This window comes from Erpetoichthys calabaricus, chromosome 9 (assembly GCF_900747795.2).
Source record: "Erpetoichthys calabaricus chromosome 9, fErpCal1.3, whole genome shotgun sequence".
NCBI classification, from domain to species: domain Eukaryota; kingdom Metazoa; phylum Chordata; class Cladistia; order Polypteriformes; family Polypteridae; genus Erpetoichthys; species Erpetoichthys calabaricus.
The window spans coordinates 190,631,475-190,655,437 of NC_041402.2; the positions used below are offsets into that span (position 1 = coordinate 190,631,475).

At 43.8% G+C, this 23,963-nt stretch overlaps 1 protein-coding gene across 4 annotated transcripts in view; it reads left to right on the forward strand.

Moving 5' to 3' along the window:
* LOC114657705 (pre-B-cell leukemia transcription factor 3) overlaps nt 1-4,999 on the forward strand; it is a 687,635-nt gene extending 682,636 nt beyond the window's left edge. For all 4 annotated transcript variants that reach the window (XM_051932309.1, XM_051932311.1, XM_051932310.1 and 1 more), the window contains one exon: nt 4,982-4,999. The gene's annotated coding sequence lies outside the window, so the exon portion shown is untranslated. The remainder of the gene's footprint in view (nt 1-4,981) is intronic.
* Nucleotides 5,000-23,963: the final 18,964 nt, after the last annotated feature.

Here is a 23,963-nt window from a genome sequence, read left to right on the forward strand (position 1 = left end):
CCTGGTGGGCCACAGTGGCTGCTGGTTTTCATTCTAACCCTTTTCTTAATCAGTCACCACTTTTCACTGCTAATTAACTCCTGTTCTCTTCATTTTAATACTCCTATTTTTAAGGATTCAGTCCTCTGAGTTGATTCGTTTCTTCATTAAATGGCAGCCAAACAGAAATGAGATGTGAAATGAGCCAACAGATGAGCAGCTAAACTGGGATTTCAAACTCCAGCCAAGTTCATTCCAACCAGTTGAACCAACCAATGAAGCAGATTCTTGTCTGTTAATTAAAGCCGTCATTGACTATCAGGACTTGTCGCTGCTCTCATTCTGTTGATTTTCTGTTTTTTTCTAAGACCATCGTCAAGAAGTTTTGGTGACCTGAGCAGGCCAACGTGACCGAGACCTTCACCTTTCTTTATTTTCAGGTGAGCTGGTCATGTTTTGTGTCTCATTATTGTTTGGCTGTTCATTAAGGAAAACAAAACAGCTAAGGGGGTCTGAGTCACATCAATTTAAACTAAGGCAAGATGAGTTAATCAGCAGCAAAAATGGCTCACTGATTAAGAAGATGGTTAGAATGAAAACCTGCAGCTGCTGCAGCCCACCAGGACTGGGGTTGGACACCCTTGCTTTAGAGGGTCTCCACAGAGAGTGGAGATGTCCCCTGGCGAGTGCAGTCATCCTTCTGTCAGCTATCAGGAGACCCCTCGAGCTCTGCTCTGCCGTCCCTTGACGTTCTGTGTGGGACCCCAGCTCCATCTGTGCTCAGCAGCATTGACCCAGCCTCATGAGCCCTACGGGGCCACTCAAACACTCAGACCACCCTGACCACTTCCCCACCACTATTTTCTTTCTCCTTATCCTTTCCTTTAACCTCTGGCATCTCTTTCTCAGTTCTTTTTCATTCTTTCTCTCCCTGTAAGGCCTACTCAGGCTCTTTTCACACAAATGTGGACACAGGTGCTTCTATTATGGACTCACTATGTGTTAATGAGGAGACCTGCCTGCTCTGCCAATTCCTTCATCAACAACCCTGAGGCTGCTCCACCAATTACGTCTGATTACCCCCCCACCACCACCACCACCACCAAAACCACCATCACCACTACCCCAAACCTGGGTTTTATTTAAAACTTCCACACTGCCACAGACTCTTAATGTGCTTTTCCACAGGCCTCACCCCGGACGCCTGTCCCCAAACTCAAATAGCAGCCTTCCAGCCCAGACAAGCCCAAAATCTTTTTAAAATGTAAAATTTCACAATTCCCTCCAGAGAAAGAGCAGTGAAAACCAGGGAGACCTCTGGATACAACACAAAAAACAAAGTTGTTTTAATATTGGTTATAATGATAATAAAATAAATAATAATAATAATATAATGGTTTATTATGGAGGATTCACCAAAAAGATAAGTACAAAAAAAAAAGGAAGACGCTTTAGAGTTCTTTGTGTTTTCTGCTGAGCTTCTGCCATTTTGAATATTTTAGAATTCTGAGCCTCCTCCTCTTCCTCCTCCTCCTCCTCTATGTGGATTCTAGATTGGGACTTTGCTCTTCTTGGATTGCCATTGTTACCAGTAACTCCATTTGGCTTTTGTGCTCCACGAAGCTTCGTTGTGATTGGAATACCTTTTTTTGAGAAGAATAATTCTTTTATTTTAGAAAGACTTGACCCACGCCCCTGCATCGCTCATGGAGATGCTAAGATTTGCACCATCCAAAGATGTTGATTTGCTTATTTGATTTTGGGGACCCCAGGGATACATCCAATCTTGATGCAGCACACAACACACACACATCAAGACATTGATGAGCGGCTCAATGCATCGATGAATAAATAATATATTGATCAAATACTGAGGAGAAACAAAACAATATTACACAAAGACGCATTTGCAGTAGCCTTCCTCAGTTCTCTGACAGAGATAATTATTTACATACGCTACACCAGAAATAATCAGCACTAACAACACAACCCAATACCATCCAGTATAGCAGAAGCAGATGACGATGGTGTGTTTAAGGAAAATCAGCCTTCTGAAGAACCAGCAAAGTTTTGTCCTACTAGGTTCCTTATGCATTGTGAAGATCTGAGGTGACTGGAAGCGTCCCATCCCGGACAAAAACGAATCCACACCGACAAGCAGGCACAGGACAGCACATACATCCAGACCAAACTGTAATATAATGGCGTGTGGGATGAATAGAAACAATTATTGAATGCTGAACTTGATCCTCTTGGCGTCTTTTTCAGCACCCTTTTTAAAGAGAATGCTTAATTATCCTTCTTCCCAGCAGCCCCTGCACCCTCTGAACGCTGCCCAGCAATGTAATACTGCCAGGACTGCTGGGAGTTGTAGGCAATTTTAAGAAGTGCTGCTACACTCCAATTACAAGCCTGAATTGGATGGTGATATCAAACCCCCTACCACCTTTGGTGCTTGGATCTTCTAATTCACAAAATTATACATTTTTTGCCTTCATTTTCATTGTAAGAGTTTAGTTTATTACTGCCATGCTGTTTTACTTGTTAACTTGGCTTTATGTTCCTATTTATCCAAACACCAGGATGGCAGCAGGTGTTACCTACAACTTTCAACAAGGAACAGAGGGGTGACAGCATTGGCACTCACCTAGCAACAGGCCAATAACAATTGATGCAAATGAGCACATCCCACCATAAGTGGTCAGGTAACAGATTAGCAGACTACTCAGTTCAACTCAGCAGCAAACACAAGAAATCACAACGACAACAAGTTCTACTTTCCAGCAGTCACCTGGGAGAGAACCGATCCCCATAATGGGACCCTTATAACAACACATGGATTACAGTGGTGGGTCTTAATCGAGAAACAGTGGCCGAGTGATGCAACGGACAGTCAGGAGAGAACTGATGCTGTCAGGCACATAGCAAAGTGTCCTGCCTAGAAACAGTTACCTAGCAACAAGGGCATCACAGCATTACATCCTACTCAGCAACAGACTATGCATTGCAACAGGTGTTACCTAGCAACTGTCAAACAGGACAAAACCATCCCATTTGGATGAACCAACATAGATGCAGATGCCTAATGTCACAGTAGAGGGCTCCACAAACAGTCAGTTGCAGCAACTGATCCACGTTAGCAACAGTTAAATAGCAATGTGTGTTGCCTAGAAATGGCTACCTAGCAACAGATACATCACAGAAATCCATACACCTAGAAACAGACAAATCATGGTAGCAGGTGTCACCTAGAAACAGTCAAACAGACAAAACCATCCCATTAGATGAGCCAACATGGAGGCAGATGCCTAATGTCACAGTAGAGAGCTACCAACAGTGTGTAAGGACAGGACCATTGCAGCAACTGATCTGCACTAGTAACTGTCACATAGCAACATGTGCTGCCTAGAAATGGTCACCTAGCAACAGATACATCACAGTAATGCATCCAGCCTGGCAACAGACTAATCATTGCCATAGACAGCATCAGAGCAGTGACAATCACCTAACAGCAGTTGCATATCCCACAGCAATGGATGCAAAAGTAGCAAATCCCACCATAAACTCTGTTGGGCTCTTAACCTGTAAACTACTCCTGGGGTCCCATGCAGTGGCTGACCCTGCCCTCTGACCGCCAAACGTCATGAGGACAGACAATTTCCCCTCCGGGATTAACACAGTTTATCAAAAATAAAAAATGAAAGGTCATCTAACAGATCAGCAAACTACTCAGCCCAACTAAGCAACAAATTCAAGAACCCATCATGACAACAGACCCTACTTTGCAGCAGCTGCCTTGGAAAGAACTGATCACCTTAGTGGGACCCCCATAACAACACATGGATTACAGTGGTGGGTCTTAATTGAGAAACAGTGGCCGAGTGGTGGAGCAGACAGTCAGGAGAGAACTGATGCTATCAGGCACACAGCAATGTGACCTGCCTAGAAATGGTTACCTAGCAACAAGTGCATCACAGCATTACATCCTACTCAGCAACAGACTATGCATTGCAACAGTTGTTACCTAGCAACTGTCAAACAGGACAAAACCATCCCATTGGATGAACCAACATAGATGCAGATGCCTTATGTCACAGTAGCGGCTCCACCTGCCAATAGTCAGTAAGGACGGGACCATTGCAGCAACTGATCCACGTTAGCAACAGTTACATAGCAATGTGTGCTGCCTAGAAATGGTCACCTAGCAACAGATACATCACAGTAATGCATCCAGCCTGGCAACAGGCTAATCATTGCCAGAGACAGCATCAGAGCAGTGACAATCACCTAACAGCAGTTGCATATCCCACAGCAATGGATGCAAAAGTAGCAATTCCCACCATAAACTCTGTTGGGCCCTTAACCTGTAAACTACTCCTGGGGTCCTACACAGTGGCTGACCCTGCCCTCTGACCTCCAAATGTCATGAGAACAGACAATTTCCCCTCCGGGATTAACACAGTTTATCAAAAATAAAAAATGAAAGGTCATCTAACAGATCATCCCAACTCAGCAACAAATTCAAGAACCAATCATGACAACAGATCCTACTTTGCAGCAGCTGCCTTGGAAAGAACTGATCACCTTAGTGGGACCCCCATAACAACAGATGGATTACAGTGGTGGGTCTTAATTGAGAAACAGTGGCCAAATGGTGGAGCAGACAGTCAGGAGAGAACTGATGCTATCAGGCACACAGCAATGTGACCTGCCTAGAAATGGTTACCTAGCAACAAAAGCATCACAGCATTGCATCCTACTCAACAAACACTGAAGTCATGGCAACCATTGTCACCTAACAACAGTCAAACAGGACCTAACCATCACATTAGATGAACCAACTTAGGAGCAGATGCCTCTTACTAATAGGTCCTAGTAAGAAACTGTCAGCCTTGACAACTCCATCGCAGTAATGTACCCCCAGAATGGTCTTACAGTATCTACTTCATTCATTAATGATTAGAACCATCACATCACCCAGCCAGAGATACATAAGCAAAAGACTCTTACTGAAGGTGGCAACAGAGAAGTCTATCTTACCATTAAGGGACACCTAACAGATTAACAGAGTAATGTCACGGCAGTTGGCGCAACACTGTAACAGTCACATCGCAGCATGACCTAACTAGAGATGGTTACCTGGCAACAGATGCATCACAGCAATGCATCTTGCCTAGCAACAGGCTAATCATCATAATAGACAGCATCACAGCATTGGCACTCACATAGCAACAGTTGCATAAGCAAAAGACCCTTAGCAATGGAAGCAAAACAGCAGCATATCCCACCATAAATTGTCACCTAACAGATTAGCAGAGCAATCAGTCCAAGTTATTAACAGATACAACAACCCATCATGACAACAGGTGCCACTTTGCAGCAGCTATCTTGGAAAGAGCCAGTCACCTTAGTTGGAACCAAACTGTGCCCTCGTGATAGAACATTCAGCAAGGACAGAATTAATGCCATTAGGAACATAACAACGTGTCCTACCTGTAAATGGTCACCAAGCAACAGGTCAGTCATAACAATAGATGTCACTTGCCAGCTTTCAGTTGAGACGTATCCATCACATGAGTTATTTCAACAGATGTATTATAACAATGGGCACTGCCAAAATAACAACAAACTTGGGATGGATGGATCACAGTGGTGGGTCACGCCTTATAACAGCCAAATAAGGCAGAACTGTCATAGCAATTGACCCTGCATAGCAAGATGTGCCACCTAAAAATGGTCGCCCAGCAACAGATGCATCACAGCAATGCGTCCTGCCTAGCAGCAAGGCTAATCATGGCAACAGGTGTCACCTAGGAGGAGTCATATGGGACTAAACCATCACATTAATTAGACCCCCAAGGCAAAAGATGCCTTATATCACAGTAGTGGGTCTCACCTTGTAACTGTCAGCTATGATGGAGCCTTCACAGTCATTGACTTCTGTCTAACAATGGCTCCTGCCAAGCCACAGATGCAATACAGCGAGATGATGGCTATAGGTGCCACCAAAAAAGAGTCAGTGAGGACAGAATCAATAACAGTAACAGGTACAAATAATAGCAGTTGAATTGTCAAGTGTATAGAGTACAATGGAATATTAACTTGCACATCCAAACTAAATACAACATGTCACCACACTGTGGATCTATTAGGATGCAGAACTTTATTGTAGCAACAGTAGCCTAGAAAGAGAACTTTCACATTAGAGGGTCTCACCTAACAACCGATGCATAACTGCAGCTTCATGCACCTAGCAACAGACCAATCATGACAACAGGTGTCACCTAGCAACAGACCAATCATGGCAATAGGTGTCACCTAGCAACAGTCAGCGAGGACAGAATCGTCACAGTAATTGATCCCATCTAGAAACAGACCCACAGCAATGTGTCCTGGCCACCTAGCAACAGCAGTTTCACGCACAACAGACCAAACATAGCAATAGGTGTCACCTAGCAACGGACCACTAGAATAAACCATTACAGTAAGAGTGCCATTTCCAGATGGGTCATAACATACCAACAGGGATTACCTAGCAACCTTCACATTATTGGGACCCACCTGACAACAGATGCAGTACACCAATGCATCCCACCTAGAGGTGGTCACTAAATGATCCCACCCAGAGTCCCATAGTGAGTAATGGTTTCTACCTTACAACAGTCAGCTAGGATAAACACATCCCAGTAGCTGGACCCTGTGATTAATGTCACAGTGGGGTGGGTCCAACCTTGCAACAGTCAGTGAGGAATTGATCCTCTGTAGCAACAGACACAACATAAGGGGCCCCAAATTAGAAATGGTCACCTAGCAACAGATGTATTACAGTGATGTGTACTACCTAGCAACAGAGCAGTCATGGCAACAGCCATCACCTTGAAACAGCCAGCAAGGAAATCATCAAAGTAACTGATTGTGTCTAGATGCAGAGTAGAGTATACTTATGATACATGGTTACCTAGCAACAGATGCTTTTGAGCTGTTTGTGCTACCTGCCAACAAACCAGTCATGGCAACAGTTGTCACCTAGCAACAGTCATTGAGGACAGAATCAACACAGTAATTGATGTGACTTTGGCAATATGTAGAAATGGTCACCTAGCAATAGATGCCAACCACAACTGTTTCATGGAAATTGGTACCACCTAGTGACATTTCTCTGCAACTATGGAAACACCTTGTTTGTCACGTTTTTTCACATTTTTTGGCAAATTGAGAAAATGATGTCACCCCTGGGGCGGCACGGTGGTGCAGTGGTAGCGCTGCTGCCTCACAGTTAGGAGACCCGGGTTCGGTGGATTGGTGATTCTAAATTGGCCCTAGTGTGTGCTTGGTGTGTGGGTGTGTTTGTGTGTGTCCTGCGGTGGATTGGCACCCTGCCCGGGATTGGTTCCTGCCTTGTGCCCTGTGTTGGCTGGGATTGGCTCCAGCAGACCCCCGTGACCCTGTGTTTGGATTCAGCGGGTTGGAAAATGGATGGCTGGATGGATGTCACCCCTATAATAGATTTCATTTTTCCTGAGCTTCACATACACAATATTGGTTTTTTTTCACAAATCAACAACACCTGCCATTTAAATCACGCAGTCACAGCATTTAAATCACGTGACCGTAATCCAGCGTTTTCATTGGTAGGCAGTCTGTCCTCACTGGTCAGAGGAGTTGCTAGATTTCTGTCTAGCAGTATGTAAAATACGATGTACATACCAGCTCCTTCTATTGTGAATGAAGACACATTTGACCATCATCACTACCTTATAACATCAGGAAAGACCTGGTAACTCCAAAAACTATGAAAAACAACTCCATTTTGTAAAAAAATGGCACTTATTAGGTTTTTCCATTGCAGGTGAGATTGACCAAGGACCAGACCACCCTATCAGTTCAACCCACATAGCAACAGCCTAATTATATTCCAGTAGTAGGTCAGCGAGGACAGAACCATCAGAGGTCCTCCCCAACAGAAGGCACATAGTAGAGTGTCCCACCTTTGAGATGGTCACCTAGTAACAGAAGCATCAGAGTAGCATATGCTACTTAGCAACAGACAAGCCATGGCAACTAATGTCACATAGTAACAGTCACCAGGGACCAAACCACATCGTTACACCTCAAAATACATAAAAAGCCTGAACTGGTCAGCTTTAGGAGGAGGCCTCACCCAGGGCAGCTACACAGCAACAAATGCCTTTTATTACAGAAGTTAGTCAGCGAGGACGGAAGCATCACAGTAACAGGTGCATTTGTAACTCCCCCCATCATATCATGGCAAAAGGTCTTATCTAGCAGCAGCAACATAGGAAAAGAGTCATCCAAAGCACCTCAATGTATCCAACCAAGAAGTTCTGCACTTCCAAGCAAGCGATGCATTTTAGTTAATCCGGCGTTTTCATTGGTAGACGTTCTTTCCTGATTGGTCGGTGGACTTGCAAGGCTTTTGTCTAGCAGTATGTAAAATACTGCGTACATGACTAGCGTCTTCCATTGTGCTACGACCAGAATGAAGAGATCTTTGGCCATCACCACTACCTGATAACATCAGGAAAGACCTGGTAACTCCAAAAACTAAAAAAAAAACTCAATATTGAAAAAAAAAAAGTCACTTATTAGGGTCCTCCCTGCGTGGAGTTTGCATGTTCTCCCCGTGTCTGCGTGGGTTTCCTCCCACAGTCCAAAGACATGCAGGTTAGGTGCAAAGGCGATTCTACATTGTCCCTGGTGTGTGTGTGTGTGTGCCCTGCAGTGGGCTGGCACCCTGCCCAAGGTTTGTTTCCTGCCTTGCGCCCTTTGTTGTCTGGGATTGGCTCCAGCAGACCCAAGTGACCCTGTAGTTAGGATATAGCGGGTTGGATAATGGATGGATGGATGGAATAATAATACAATGGTGGGTGAAGGCATCATACTTTGAGGGGTCCGGTCAGAATTGAGGAAAGGATGAATGTAGCCAACTACGGAGTGGTCCTCGAAGAAAACCTGCTCCAGAGTGCAGACCACCTCAGACTGGGGTGATGCTCATCACAGCCACGACAGCGCTGGAGTGGCTGACAGTCCTTGAGTATCCTGTACAATGAAATTCTCTCTTTGCTGTCCACACCAAATGCCAATGGTTAACAAAGCAACATATAAAGATAAACATAAATAATAAGTAGCAGATAGATAATAAGTAACAGAGGCAGCATAAAGTATAAAACCAGAATAGAAGTATAAAGTGTAACTGTGCAGGTAGGTGTGTGATGGACAAGTCCAATACAGTTGTGTGAGGTCGATAGAATGAGATGATCCACGGTTATAAACTCCATGTCCATAAGTATTCACAGCCCTTGCCATGAAGCTCCAAATTGAGCTCAGGTCCATCCTGTTTCCCCTGATCATCCTTGAGATGTTTCTGCAGCTTCATTGGAGTCCACCTGTGGTAAATTCAGTCGACTGGACATGATTTGGAAAGGCACACACCTGTCTATAGAAGGTCCCACAGTTGACAGTTCATGTCAGAGCACAAACCAAGCATGAAGTCAAAGGAATTGTCTGTAGACCTCCGAGACAGGATTGTCTCGAGGCACAAATCTGGGGAAGGTTACAGAAAAATTTCTGCTGCTTTGAAGGTCCCAATGAGCACAGTGGCCTCCATCATCCGTAAGTGGATGAAGTTCGAAACCACCAGGACTCTTCCTAGAGCTGGCCGGCCATCTAAACTCAGCAATCGGGGGATAAGGGCCTTAGTCAGGGAGGTGACCAAGAACCCGATGGTCACTCTGTCAGAGCTCCAGAGGTCCTCTGTGGAGAGAAGAGAACCTTCCAGAAGGACAACCATCTCTGCAGCAATCCACCAATCAGGCCTGTATGGTAGAGTGGCCAGACGGAAGCCACTCCTTAGTAAAAGGCACATGGCAGCCCACCTGGAGTTTGCCAAAAGGCACCTGAAGGACTCTCAGACCATGAGAAAGAAAATTCTCTGGTCTGATGAGACAAAGATTGAACTCTTTGGTGTGAATGCCAGGCGTCACGTTTGGAGGAAACCAGGCACCGCTCATCACCAGGCCAATACCATCCCTACAGTGAAGCATGGTGGTGGCAGCATCATGCTGTGGGAATGTTTTTCAGCGGCAGGGACTGGGAGACTAGTCAGGATAAAGAGAAAGATGACTGCAGCAATGTACAGAGACATCCTGGATGAAAACCTGCTCCAGAGCGCTCTTGACCTCAGACTGGGGCGACGGTTCATCTTTCAGCAGGACAACGACCCTAAGCACACAGCCAAGATATCAAAGGAGTGGCTTCAGGACAACTCTGTGAATGTCCTTGAGTGGCCCAGCCAGAGCACAGACTTGAATCTGATTGAACATCTCTGGAGAGATCTTAAAATGGCTGTGCACCGACGCTTCCCATCCAACCTGATGGAGCTTGAGAGGTGCTGCAAAGAGGAATGGGTGACACTGGCCAAGGATAGGTGTGCCAAGCTTGTGGCATCATATTCAAAAAGACTTGAGGCTGGAATTGCTGTCAAAGGGGCATCGACAAAGTATTGAGCAAAGGCTGTGAATACTTATGGACATGGGATTTCTCAATATTTTTATTTTTAATAAATTTGCAAAATCCTCAAGTAAACTTCTTTCACGTTGTCATTATGGGGTGTTGTGTGTAGAATTCTGAGGAAAAAAATGAATTTAATCCATTTTGGAATAAGGCTGTAACATAACAAAATGTGGAGAAAGTGATGCGCTGGGAATACTTTCCGGATGCACTGTATTTAGGAGTCTAATGGCCTTGGGAAAGAAAGAGTTCTTCAGCCTGGACGTCCTGCATTCCATACGTCTATACCTCCTGCCTGAGGGTAGAAGTGTGAACAGTTCGTGTTGGGGGTGAGTGGGGTCCTGAGGATCGAGGCAGTTCTCCTTCGGACTCTACAGTTGTAAGAGGGCAGTGGGGTCCTGGTGATCTTCTCAGCAGTCTTTACCACTCTCTGCAGGCGTTTGTGGTCCATAGAAATTGTGTTGCCATACCACACGGTGATGCAGCTGGTCAAGACGCTCTCAACAATGCAGCTGTAAATGTTGCTGAGCATCTTAGTCGACATACCAAACTTCCTCAGCCTCCTCAGAAAGTCCAGCTGCTGCTGAGCTCACTTGACCAGCTGTGTGGTGTTAAGTGTCCAAGTGAGGTCCTCACTGATGTAGACGCCCAGGTATTTAAAGCTGCTCACCCTCTCCACTTCAAGCCCTTGGATGAACAGTGGCCGGTGAGGTCTCCTCTCCTTCCTCATGTCCACTATCATCTCCTTCGTCTTGTCTGTGTTGAGGGTGAGGTTGTTGTCCTCACACCATGACACGAGACTGTCCACCTCCTTCATCCTCACCAGTGATGCGTCCTATCACTGCAGTGTCATCTGCGAACTTTAGGATGATGTTATCCTTGTGGGAGGTGACACAGTCCTGGCTGAACAGAGTGGAGAGGACAGGCCTGAGGACGCATCCCTGTGGGGTGCCTGTGTTTGTGATAATGGTGGCTGAAATCCTATTACCAATCCTGACAGACTGGGGCCTGCCAATCAGAAAGTCTAGGAGCCAGTCACAGAGGGTGGGGTGCAGGCCAAGTGCAAACAATTTAGGGGTGAGTTTATGGGGGATAACCGTGTTAAAGGCATAGCATCCTGATGTAGGAGTCTTTGTTCTCCAGATGGGAGAGGGAATGATGTAGAACGGCCACGTTGGCATCTGAGGTGGGCTTGTTGGGCCGGTAGGTGTACTGCAGGGGGTCCAGAGTGTCCCTAATAGAACCTGTGTGGAGAGACCTGAAGATGACAGTTCACAGACACTTTCCATCCAATCTAACGGGGCTTGAGAGGATCAGAAAGGAAGACTGGGATAAACTGGACAAATCCAGGTCTGCAAAGCTTGTAGAGACCTACCAAGAAGACTTGAAGGTGGAACTGTTGACAGAGGGGCTTCTACAAAGTACTGATGAGAGATTTCAGTTTTTGATTTTTAATACATTTGTGAAGCTTTCTCAAAACACGTCTTCATTTCATCATGATGGGTTATTGAGTGTAGATTGATGTCAAAAATGGCAAAGTTGTCAATTTAAAATGAAATCTATGGCTCAATGAAGTGTGCAGCAAGTGAAGGGGTCTGTAAATTTTAAAAAAGAGGTGTCCCCAAGTTCTACTAATGTCAGTCAGGTCAGGTTGGGGGGCATGCACTGGTACAGTGCGTTGCTGAACCCACCACACAACAAAACAGCTTGGGATTCCTGGTTGGTAACCCCCCAAGCAGGTACACAGTTCAGTCCCACCATCCAGAAATGACCCTCTATCTTTCGCAGCCAGAGTTCTACTCAGGTCAGGTCAGATCTTAGACCTCAATGTGATGTCGTGCCCACCATCTGCACTTGGTTTTCATGCTGCTAGGACACCTGAATGTCTCTGATGGAAACCCACAGGCTTGACCTACCCAGGGTCAAACCCTGTGAACGTCACGGCACTGTCTGAGTGGAGAGACCAGAAGATGGCAATTCACAAACACTTCCCATGCAATCTAATAGAGCTTGAGAGGATCAGGAAGGAAGATTAATAATAAAAAATAATAATTCATTACATTTATATAGCGCTTTTCTCAGTACTCAAAGCGCTATCCACACAGGGAGGAACCGGGAAGCAAACTCACATTCTTCCACAGTCTCCTTACTGCAAAGCAGCAGCACTACCACTGCATCAACTGTGAGGACACTTATGGACAAACTGGACAAATCCAGGTGTGCAAAGCTTGTAGAGACCTACCAAGAAGACTTGAAGGAGAAATTGCTGGCTGAGGGGCTTCTACAAAGTACTGAATGAGGGGTCTGAATACTTCTAAGGATGCGAGATTTCAGTTTTTGATTCTTATTAGAACACCTGAATGTCTCGGATGAAAACCCACAGGCTTGGCGTACCCAGGATGAAACCCTCACGGCACTGCCTGTGTGGAAAGACCTGAAGATGGCACTTCACAGACACTTCCCATCCAATCTAGTGGAGCTTGAGCAGATCAGGAAGGAAGATTGGGATAAACTGGACAAATCCAGGTGTGCAAAGCTTGTAGAGACCTACCAAGAAGACTTGAAGGTGGAACTGTTGGCAGAGGGGCTTCTACAAAGTACTGAATGAGGGGTCTGAATACTTCTAGGGATGCAAGATTTCAGTTTTGATTCTTCTTAGGACACCTGAATGAAAACCCGCAGGCTTGTCCTACCCAGGGTCAAACCCTGTTAATGTCACGGCACTGCCTGAGTGGAGAGACCAGAAGATGGCAATTCACAAACACTTCCTACCCAATCTAATAGAGCTTGAGAGGATCAGAAAGGAAGATTGGGATAAACTGGACAAATCCAGGTATGCAAAGCTTGTAGAGACCTACCAAGAAGACTTGAAGGAGAAATTGCTGGCAGAGGGGCTTCTACAAAGTACTGAATGAAGGGTCTGAATACTTCTAAGGATGCGAGATTTCAGTTTTTTATTCTTTTTAGGAGACCTGAATGTCTCTGATGAAAACCCACAGGCTTGGCGTACCCAGGGTGAAACCCTCACGGCACTGCCTGTGTGGAGAGACCTGAAGATGGCACTTCATGAACACTTCCCATCCAATCTAGCGGAGCTTGAGCGGATCAGGAAGGAAGATTGGGATAAACTGGACAAATCCAGGTGTGCAAAGCTTGTAGAGACCTACCAAGAAGACTTGAAGGTGGAACTGTTGGCAGAGGGGCTTCTACAAAGTACTGAATGAGGGGTCTGAATACTTCTGGGGATGCAAGATTTCAGTTTTTGATTCTTCTTAGGACACCTGAATGAAAACCCACAGGCTTGTCCTACCCAGGGTCAAGCCCTGTTAATGTCATGGCACTGCCTGTATGGGGGCTGACATGGGTGGTCCGCCGTTCTCGGGTGCACTTCACAATCATCTCGCTTGTTTTTTCTTTCTTTTTTGAAATTGACTTTCTGAATTCAAGAGCTTTCAGTTGAGGGGGAAAGGTCAAGGCGGGCGCCGCTGTTAAAATCTCATTTACCCCGAGAGCCTTGCCGTGTCAAACGGGAGAAGAAAATGCATTTCAGAGCGGCGGTGCACTAAATGTCAGCGTGTAATGGACAGCTCCGCTCTGCCGCATCTCCACCAGAGATTTTTTTATGATTTTTTTACGACTCTACTCGGAGGACACAGATGGGCTCCTGCTTTACAGACTCCGTCTGCCATTCCTCGCATATAATGCTGCAACGGGCACCATCCCCCCCCCCCCCCCCATGTTGGTGTGACAGGGTTCACATGGCACCTCGGCCCACCAAACATCCATTTTTCTGATCTCGGTTGCAGGGGGTGAGAGCCGATCAGGAAGTAGTGGGCACAAAGTGTCACAGTGAGATAATTCAGATCACGGAGGTCAGGATTTGAATCAGGGTCTTCAGAGCGGTGAGTCTCTGGCACTAACTGCTGTGCCATCCTTGGAATTGTGGGTAAAATGTAAAAAAAAAAAAAGGTGCAATTTTTATAATGGGGTAAAGAAAAAAAATGATTAAAAACGCAAACTCAAAAGTCGTGTACAGGGAATACTGGCATAGACGTCTAGACATGTGTGGACTCAGCTCTTGTCATTGTTCTGCATTTATTTAATTCTTAGGCTTTTCTTTTCTTAAGTTAACTTTAAATCTAAATTGCTACCCCATGCCCACCTTAAATGGAGTTGATGGAGTCGCATCCCCGTCACTAAAGTAGGAGCCAAGTAACCACAATGCCCAGTAGAGCCATTCAGTGTGAGTGGACGTCTTAGTGATTGTGTCCTGGGCCAGCAGGGGGTGCTAACAGCGGAGGTCCTGAGAATCCCTTCAGAAAGTGATCTATCAAAACATAACAGAAATAGAAAAACTTTTAAAGCGTTCCCTGGTCCCTCAAATGATCTCCGTTTTTGTTCAGATAACAGGAAACTACATGGAAACTGTCAATAATAATGTTAGTCATCAATACAAATAATACGGCATCGCCCATCAATAAATCATAACTAATAAAGTGCTTTACCATGACCCTGAATGGCCACTCGGCTTTCTTAGGCTCTTCCAACTGTTTCATGATCTGCTTTGGGGTCCGTGATGCCAAAATAAAACGATAAGACACACGTGACGGGGTGAGTGACCCACAGCATGTGACACACAAGCACACCTCGCTGCAGACTAGAGATCAGTCCTGGACATTCAGCAGGGCTTCCACAAGCACAGTGACTGAATACCACGGCAGCGGACATGGAAATAATTGAAAAACAACGTTTAGGGCCACCCCAAACATCCAGCCCCCCCCCCCCCCCCCAGATGTCCAGCTCCGCCTTGGTTGGATGCTGCTGTGAGAGCTCAACATCAGCTCGGAGAATGACTGAGACTGGGATTGCATGCCACCACATCCAGCCCCGCCCCATCATAAAGCCCCATATATGCAAGGGTGGGCAAAAGAAGGTTTACAGTTGTGAGCAGGCAAAGCGTGCAGTTTATTCTATTATTATTTTTATTATTTAATTTTTTTAATTATTATTTATTTATTTGATATACATGACCTGTATCTTAAGTGTGCTGTGCCATGGTGACATTCTTTTGAGTTAATAAAGCTATTGTAATAATCACAACCTGCATGTCCCTATCCATACAGACAACTGTAAACCTACTTTTGCCCACCCCTACATATATATATTTATACTCTGCATATATATACAATAGGTGGCACAGTGGTGCAGTGGTAGCGCTGCTGCCTCGCAGTTAGGTAGGTTTACTTCCCGGGTCCTCCCTGCGTGGAGTCTGCATGTTCTCCCCGTGTCTGCGTGGGTTTCCTCCCACAGTCCAAAGACATGCAGGTTAGGTGGATTGGCGATTCTAAATTGGCCCTAGTGTGTGCTTGGTGTGTGGGTGTGTGTCCTGTGGTGGGTTGGCACCCTGCCCAGGATTGTTTCCTGCCTTGTGCCCTGTGTTGGCTGGGATTGGCTCCAGCAGACCCCCTTGACCCTGTGTTTGGATTCAGTGGGTTGGAAAATGGATGGTTGGATATATATACAGTATGTGTATATATATATATATATATATATATATATATATATATATATATATATATATTGTGGTGGGTGGCCGGCTAAATATTCCGGCCCTCACCCTCAGGCCGCCAGGTGGAGCTCTCCCAACAGCGTGGACGTTCCCCGAATTCCAGCAGGGCCTCATGGACTTTGTAGTTTATATGCACAGTCCTGCTGGATACCATGGGGACTACCAGGAGTCACTGTGGGGAGGCTGCCGGACCCTTACTTGCCCTATAACCCGGAGGTGCGTCATGATCACATGACAAGAGGAAACAACGTGCTTCCGGGTTCAAGAAAGGAGCTTTTTATCCGACCCGGAAGTGTTCATGATCACATGGACAGAAGGGAGAAACACTTCCGGGTCATGGACTATATAAAGGACTCTGGGAAACCAGTACACTGAGCTGAGCTGGGAGGAAGGTTGGTGAAGTGTCTGGGAGTGTGGAGGATTGATTAATGTATTGTTTATTGATTATATGAGTATTGTGGAGTGTAGGTGCTCTGTGCACTTTATTAGTGTCCAAATAAATAATTCTTGGACTTTTACCTGGTGTCTGGAGTCGAGTCGAGGGTTCAAGAGGACGATAAGGGCCTCACTCTGTCACAATATCTATCTATCTATCTATCTATATATATATATATATATATATATATATATATATATATATATATATATATATATTGTGGGGACCAGCCCAGACACAGATAGGCAGACATCAATGATTTAAAACATCACACACGTTTATTTGACATATTTACAAAGTACCGCACACAACCCAGTGCCCCTGCACCACACACCCTCAAGTCTAGGCTCTCAACAATGCCTCTCACTTCACCGCCTCCACTCCTCTCCTCCAAGCTCTGTCCTCTTCCACCCGACTCCAGTTGACGAATGGAGGGAGGCGGACCCTCTTATGCTGCCCTGGATATGCTCCAGGTGCCCCTTGATGAACTTCTGCCAGTACTTTCTTGATGTGGTTGGAAGTGCTGACATCCAGGGCTTCATAGGCATCTGGGCGCCCCCTGGTGGTGACCACGGGCCCCTATAGGGTGGAGCTTCCATGCTCTGTTCCCATGGTCCTTACCAACCAGGGCGGCTGCCCTCTCGTGGTCCATAGGAGGCATAGTCCCTCTTCTGGTCCTTCCAGGCGTCCCGGCTGGGTACCGTCCCCCAGCTGCTCGCCACAATGAATTTATCTATCTATCTATCTATCTATCTATCTATCTACCTATCTATCTATTATATAGTGCCTTTCATCTATCTATTATATAGTGCCTTTCACATCTATCTATCTATCTATCTATCTATCTATCTATTATATAGTGCCTTTCATCTATCTATTATATAGTGCCTTTCACATCTATCTATCTATCTATCTATCTATCTATCTATCTATCTATCTATCTATCTATCTATCTATCTATCTATTATATTGTGCCTTTCATCTATCTATCTATCTATCTATCTATCTATCTATCACCTTTTACATTCAATGTAGTGCCTTTCACACACACATGCCATGTGGTGTTGTTTGCGCCTCTTGATTTGTATTTTGCAGATAAAGTCTGAATTTTAACCTGATTATTAGGTGGTAACCTACCAGGTAACACTTGTGGCTGGTCGGCCAGTTGGCAAACATCAGCCAAGTCTTCTCAGTTGCTATATCATATATATAATAATTTTATATAATAATTTTATATAATAAAATATATAAAATATTTATGTTCTTTCAGGAAAATAATAGCCAATCTAGAGAAAACAAAGGAAAATGAAATACCAACATTTAACCCTGACCCAAGCAAAAAGAATTGTTAAGCTTTGACTATAGCATGATAATAACAATAAATCAGCAATAAAAACAAAAAGGAAAAAAATCATTTTAACGCATGTCTAGGTCATGATAACAAAAAATAAATATCACATAAAATAAAAGCAGCGCACTAGTGAGACCACATCTGGAGTCCTGTGAGCCGTTCTGGTCACCACATTAGGAGAAAGACATAGCAGCACTTGAAGCAGTGCAGAGGAGACCACCCAAGTACATCATGGGACTTTGGGACATGGCGTACTGTGACAGACTCAGAGTATCAAATCTGTTTAGTCTCAAGCAGATTTCAGAGTCTTTACATCCTCTTTGATTTTCATACACCTTCAATTACGAGAAGGAATTTTAATGGGGGGTCCCTTTTGAAGTTTGACGCACGTTTTTAGGCATACAGAAATTGAAGAGGTGAGGGTCTCATTTGGGATCTCTTGCATGTTGATACAAAGAGATCCTCTTTGATCAGGGGATTTATTATATATAGTGGGAAAAACATTTGGGGTCTAGTGCTTCCCGCACTTAGTTAGCCTCTGAAAGTCTCCGAAGCCTCCCCTCCTGATGCTCACTAATTGGCAGTAATGTGTGAAAATCTGAATAAATAAATGCAAATTTGACATCGTACCATCTTTATATGGTAATACACGGCCATTTAGCCCCACCTACATCTGACTCCGCCCCATTGTGTGGTGTATTTGCTTCAGTCTGCAGATGTTTGTCTCTTTTGCCTACAAGAGCAGCTGATGACAGAGAAAAATAAAAAAATAAAAATGCCCAAGATGAAGTCACCGCTCTCAAGAGAAACCTGAAGCAGCAGAACACATTTTTTTGTTGAATTCGCACAGAACGTTTAAGACAGACGAGTTCACATATTCACCAGCGCTTTTCAAAGAGAAATTTTGACATTTCTAACACAAAAAAGCATATATTGCAATAAATTCCCATAAACAATTAGTGTGCCAAATCTAAACAAAGTTGTTTTATGCAGACAGACAGCTGCGCTTATGGCAGTTGCTGTTTTTCCCCATTGCATGCGAATGCACCTAAAAAGTGATGAGGTGCGAAAAAAATGAATATTTTTTCACTCGATAGAAACAAAACGCCAGCTTACTAACAATGCTCTAGAAAGATAAAAAAAAAGGCCGCATTTATTTTGTTGTTCTTTTTTTTTAACCGTATGTAGATTGGCTCACGCGCGTTCAAGTCTCCTGTAGGCGCTGATTGCGTCGCGCGTCTAATTTGCATGAAGGTAGGAGCGCGCGCCATTCTGGCTGCCCGCAGAGATTGCGAGGAGCGCAGTTCTGATTAGCACAATAAAGATGGTTGTTAAGATGTTTGCAAGGGGGTGGGCTGCAGAAAAAAAAAATGAATGAATGAATGAAACGCGATTTACCTGCAGCTCCGAGCTTTTTACGGAGAGATTTTAAAACATTAAAACTCGCCTGTCTACCTTGATGTGCCGCACTTGTTCGTCGGTCCCTGGTGGCAGTGAATTCATCGCGCTGTATATGAAAAGTGCATTTAAATGTCAAAACGTAAGTAGCAAAACAACGGGTCTTTAATGGTTTATCAGTTAAGCACAGTTTAACCACAAAAGCCTGCACGGAGCCGCCAGGGAGCGCCTTAAAAAAAGAGAGAGAGAAAAGCAAAAAATAAAACAAAAAACGTAATTTTTTGTTACCCAGGTTAACATATGTAATGAAAATCTTTTAAGTTTATGGGACGCGCCCACTTAGGACTCTCCACATGTCAGTTACGTATTGCTGGTCATTCGGCTGGCATCGAATTGCCCTGAGGAGCGTCAACAATAAAATGTGTATGGCAAGATGCCCAGTCTGAAATGAAATGTTCAGTACATTGGGGACATTCATATGTACACGGGGCATCCTAAGAAAGAAAGAAAGAAAGAAAGAAAGAAAGAATTTGGTTGGTTAAAATTCAAAGAGTTAGAATACCCACAGAACATGCCAGGTCAGGCCAGTGCCAATCAGTCCAATGTGTGACTAAAGGACCCAAACACTCCAGTGAGCCTGATCTGTGTCATTAGGATTTTTAATTGATCCCTCGGGCACACGCAGGGTGGCCTTTACCCAATGGGATTCCAAGAATGCCAACATTATGTGTCCATCTGATATGCACATTCAAGGGAGCTGCAAAATACAAACCAAGAGGCGCAAACAACACCACATGGCATGCGTGTGTGAAAGGCACTACATTGAATAAGCTGTATGTAAAAGGTGATAGATAGATAGATAGATAGATAGATAGATAGATAGATAGATAGATAGATAGATAGATAGATAGATAGATAGATAGATAGATAGATATATAATAGATAGAAAGATAGATAGATAGATAGATAGATAGATAGATAGATAGATAGATAGATAGATAGATGTGAAAGGCACACTATATAATAGATAGATAGATGTGAAAGGCACTATATAATAGATAGATAGATAGATAGATAGATAGATAGATAGATAGATAGATAGATAGATAGATAGATAGATAGATAGATAGATAAAAGTCACTATATAATAGTTAGATAGATAGATAGATGTGAAAGGCACTATATAATTGATAGATAGATAGATAGATAGATAGATAGATAGATAGATAGATAGATAGATAGATAGATAGATAGATAGATAGATAGATAGGAAAGGTAATACATTTTACAAGATAGACTGTATGTAGAAAGCACCATGTAACAGGTAGATTTGGAAGGCACCATATTAGATGATTATCTAAAAGACTCTCTGTAGCAGGTAAATAAAGAGAGAGAGAGATGTGAAAGGCACTATATTATAGAAGACATATGTGAAGGCACTATATAACTGGTAGCCAAATAGATGTCAATTGATCTTCAATAACATAGATAAGCATATATGAATGGGACTACATAAATACTGTAAATAGATGTGAAAGGCACTATATAATAGAAAAGCTGAAAAGCTTGATATAATTGTCAGATGTGAAAGGCACTATATTGTTGAAGACAGACTGTCTATAGAAGACACTATATTGATAGATACTGTACATGTGAATGGTACTTTACTGTAGAAGAGTTTTATGAATCACACTGTATAAGAGGTACTAAAATTGATGATATTTTGGGGCACTCCCTCTGTTTTTCTCTCTTTCCTTTTTATTCTTTCTCTGTCTATCTCACTCTTCTCTTTCTTTTCCCATTCTCTTTCTCTCTCTTCTTTTCTTTTATCCCCTTCCCCTTTCTGTCTTTCCTTCTCTTTCATTCTTTCCCTCTTTATATTTTTCCTCCCTTGCTATCTTTTTGTCTCTCTCTTTATGTCTCTTTTTTGTTTCTCATTTTCTTATGTTCCACGATTTCTCCATCCTCCTTGTCTTCCTTTCCTTCATTCTCTCTTTCTCTTTATTGGACTTTTTTCTTTCTCTTTCTCACTTTTCCTCTTTCTCATCTGTTTTCTTTCCTTTTATTTTTTCTTGTTTCTCTCCCGTGTTTTCTATTTCTTTCTTTCCCTCTCTAAATCTTTCTTTTTTTCTTTCTTTTTTAAATCCCCCTGTTTTTACTCTTTTGTTCTTCTCTTTCTGTTTCTTCCTTGTCTTCCTTTCCTTTATTCTCTCTTTCTCATTATTTCCCTTTTACTCTCTGCCTCTCTTTTTCTCTCTCTTTCTTCCTTGTCATCTCTTTTCTTTCCTTTTGTTTCTTTTTACTTCTCTCTTTCTCTTTCTTTGGCTCTCATTTCTTTCTTTCATTATCTTTCTTAATTTATCTTTGTTTTAATCTCCCTCATTTTCTCTTTCATTTTCTCTTCTTCCCCTCTTTCTCCCTCTTTGAGGTCTTTTCTTCATTCTTTCTTTCCCATTCTTTTTTTCCTTTACTATTTTTTCATCCTCTCTTTCCTTCCTTCTAATTGGTTGCTGTGCTTTTATTTTTTTTGCTTCTCTCTTTCTTTTCCCCACTTTTCCTTTCTTTCTATTTCTTTCTTATTTCTTTCACTCTTTATCTTTTTATCCCTTTTTCTCTTTTGTCTTTTTTGTTCTCTTGTGTTCCTGTCATTCACCCTCTTCTTTGCCTTTTCTTCCATTTTATCTCTTTGCTCTCTTTCTCCTTCCATTTGTTTTCTCTATCTTCTTTTTTCACTCTTCCTCTTCCTCTCCCTTTTTCTGGTCATTATCCTTAGGACCCTTAGCTCATTTGCCCTCTCTGAAGGTCATGTTACATCACATACCTTTTCCTCTGACTTTAAGCCATGGACTCCATGTATGTAATCTTACCGAGGTGGGACAGTCGTGTCATCTGACATCTCCAGTGGCTCAGTCCTGTTACTCCGCGGCTCACGCCGATAAATATCGCCATTTTTTTCTCAAGCCTTAGGGACAAGCTCTGTTTGTACACAAGAACCGAAAGCTAATGAGCACTCAGCTAGAAGTGCAATGCACTCCATGTGTGCCCCAGAAAAGAAGAAGCGCGGCTGTTTTGGAACTCGTAAAGATCAAAGCGTCTCGTCTGTCTGATGTCTTGTGGTTTATGTACATATGGCGACAGAATTGATATAGAATAAACAATAAAAAATAAAATAGGTTTATAGATTGCAGCTGAGCATTCACACATCACCGGTGTAGTTAGGCAGCAACTGATCAGAAGAAGGCATGAGCTCCAGATACTTCAGGAATGTGAAGCTCTCCCTGAAAGTCATCAAGTGGTCGTGTAATCTGACATCCTCAGGTAACAAGATCATCAACTTTGTCATCCCCTCCAACTAGAAGTCATGTAGTGTGTTGTCTGCATCTCAGCCTCCCTGATCGTCACTTTCTTGCTTTGCCTTCCACTTAAATGCCCTTCTTAATCTAAGCTGGGGCAGTCCTAGGACTCATTACGCTTATTTAGTGGTGCATGGGCTCTCTCACCCAGGTGCCAGTCCAGGTGCCAGTCAGCATGTGTGCCTCACGTTCATCTTTCATGGCCGCCTCTCCTCCACACATCATCCAATCTGCAGGGCTGCTCAACTCCTCACTGCCAATTTGCATGGTGTTGTCTTCCTTTTGTAACATTCTCTCGCTAGTTTGGCACTTGGAATGACTGATTCCTCTTTGGTTCATATAGCACCTTTCACAGTAGGCATCCACTAGAGGTGATTTTCCGTGCTGTTTCTGTCTTTACTACATCACGTCACCTGATGCTCTCCTCCATTGTCCAGCCCTGTTATCCGCCACCTTACTTCCCTCTTCTACTCATACCTTTGGGTGCCATCTATGATGCCACCCCACCTTTTCTCACAGGACTGTGATCCTTTGTGGCATCAGCTGCCTCACCATTGAACATGTTTGTTTGATACAGTGCCGCTAGCACCCTCTGGTGGCCCCTAGTGTTGCTCGTGCCCTCTAGTGACCCCAGCCCTAGTCACTCATTTGCGTATGTGGCATCAGTGGCTTTTTCATGTTGTCTTCCATTGATGTGACATTTTTTCCTAAATTGGCACTAGTGTGTCACACAAGGCTCAGTCAGGGTGACAAAGTGTGGTATGGTGGCATCTGCTAAAACAAAGTGAAGCTGGGAGTTCTAGGAAAAGAAAACAAAAAACAGTTTTTGGATTTATTAACGATGACCAAAGAGGTTAATTCTTGGTATAAAATGGGCAATCGAGTGGAATGCCAGGCAGCCAGATCTGTGCCAGATTCAGTGTTTTCTGTGTGCCCACCCAGTTACTTGCCATTCTGACCTATAAAAAAAGACAAAGTGCCACCCTGTGCATCTTCTGAGGGCACAAGATGCCCCTAAAGCTTCCTTACCCATAATTGTTAGTTGCTGATTGTCCTCCCACCAACACTTTGGTCTCATTGAAACTTGATGGCTCCTCAGAGGTGTTGCCCACTAGTGGCCCCGGCCATGTACGCTCCTCTAACCTCTTCACCCACTGATAGTCCTGTAAATCCTTACAGACCTGTGGCCAGTCTGTGCCCAGGTGGTCCCAATTGCCCGCATGCTGGCATTTCAACACTGCCCTTTTATTAGGTTGTGTGTTCTTTAAACTTATGGCATCCTGGGAGATATTCGTCCATCTCAACATTTTCTGACCCCATTTTTCCAATATGGCCACACAAAAGGAG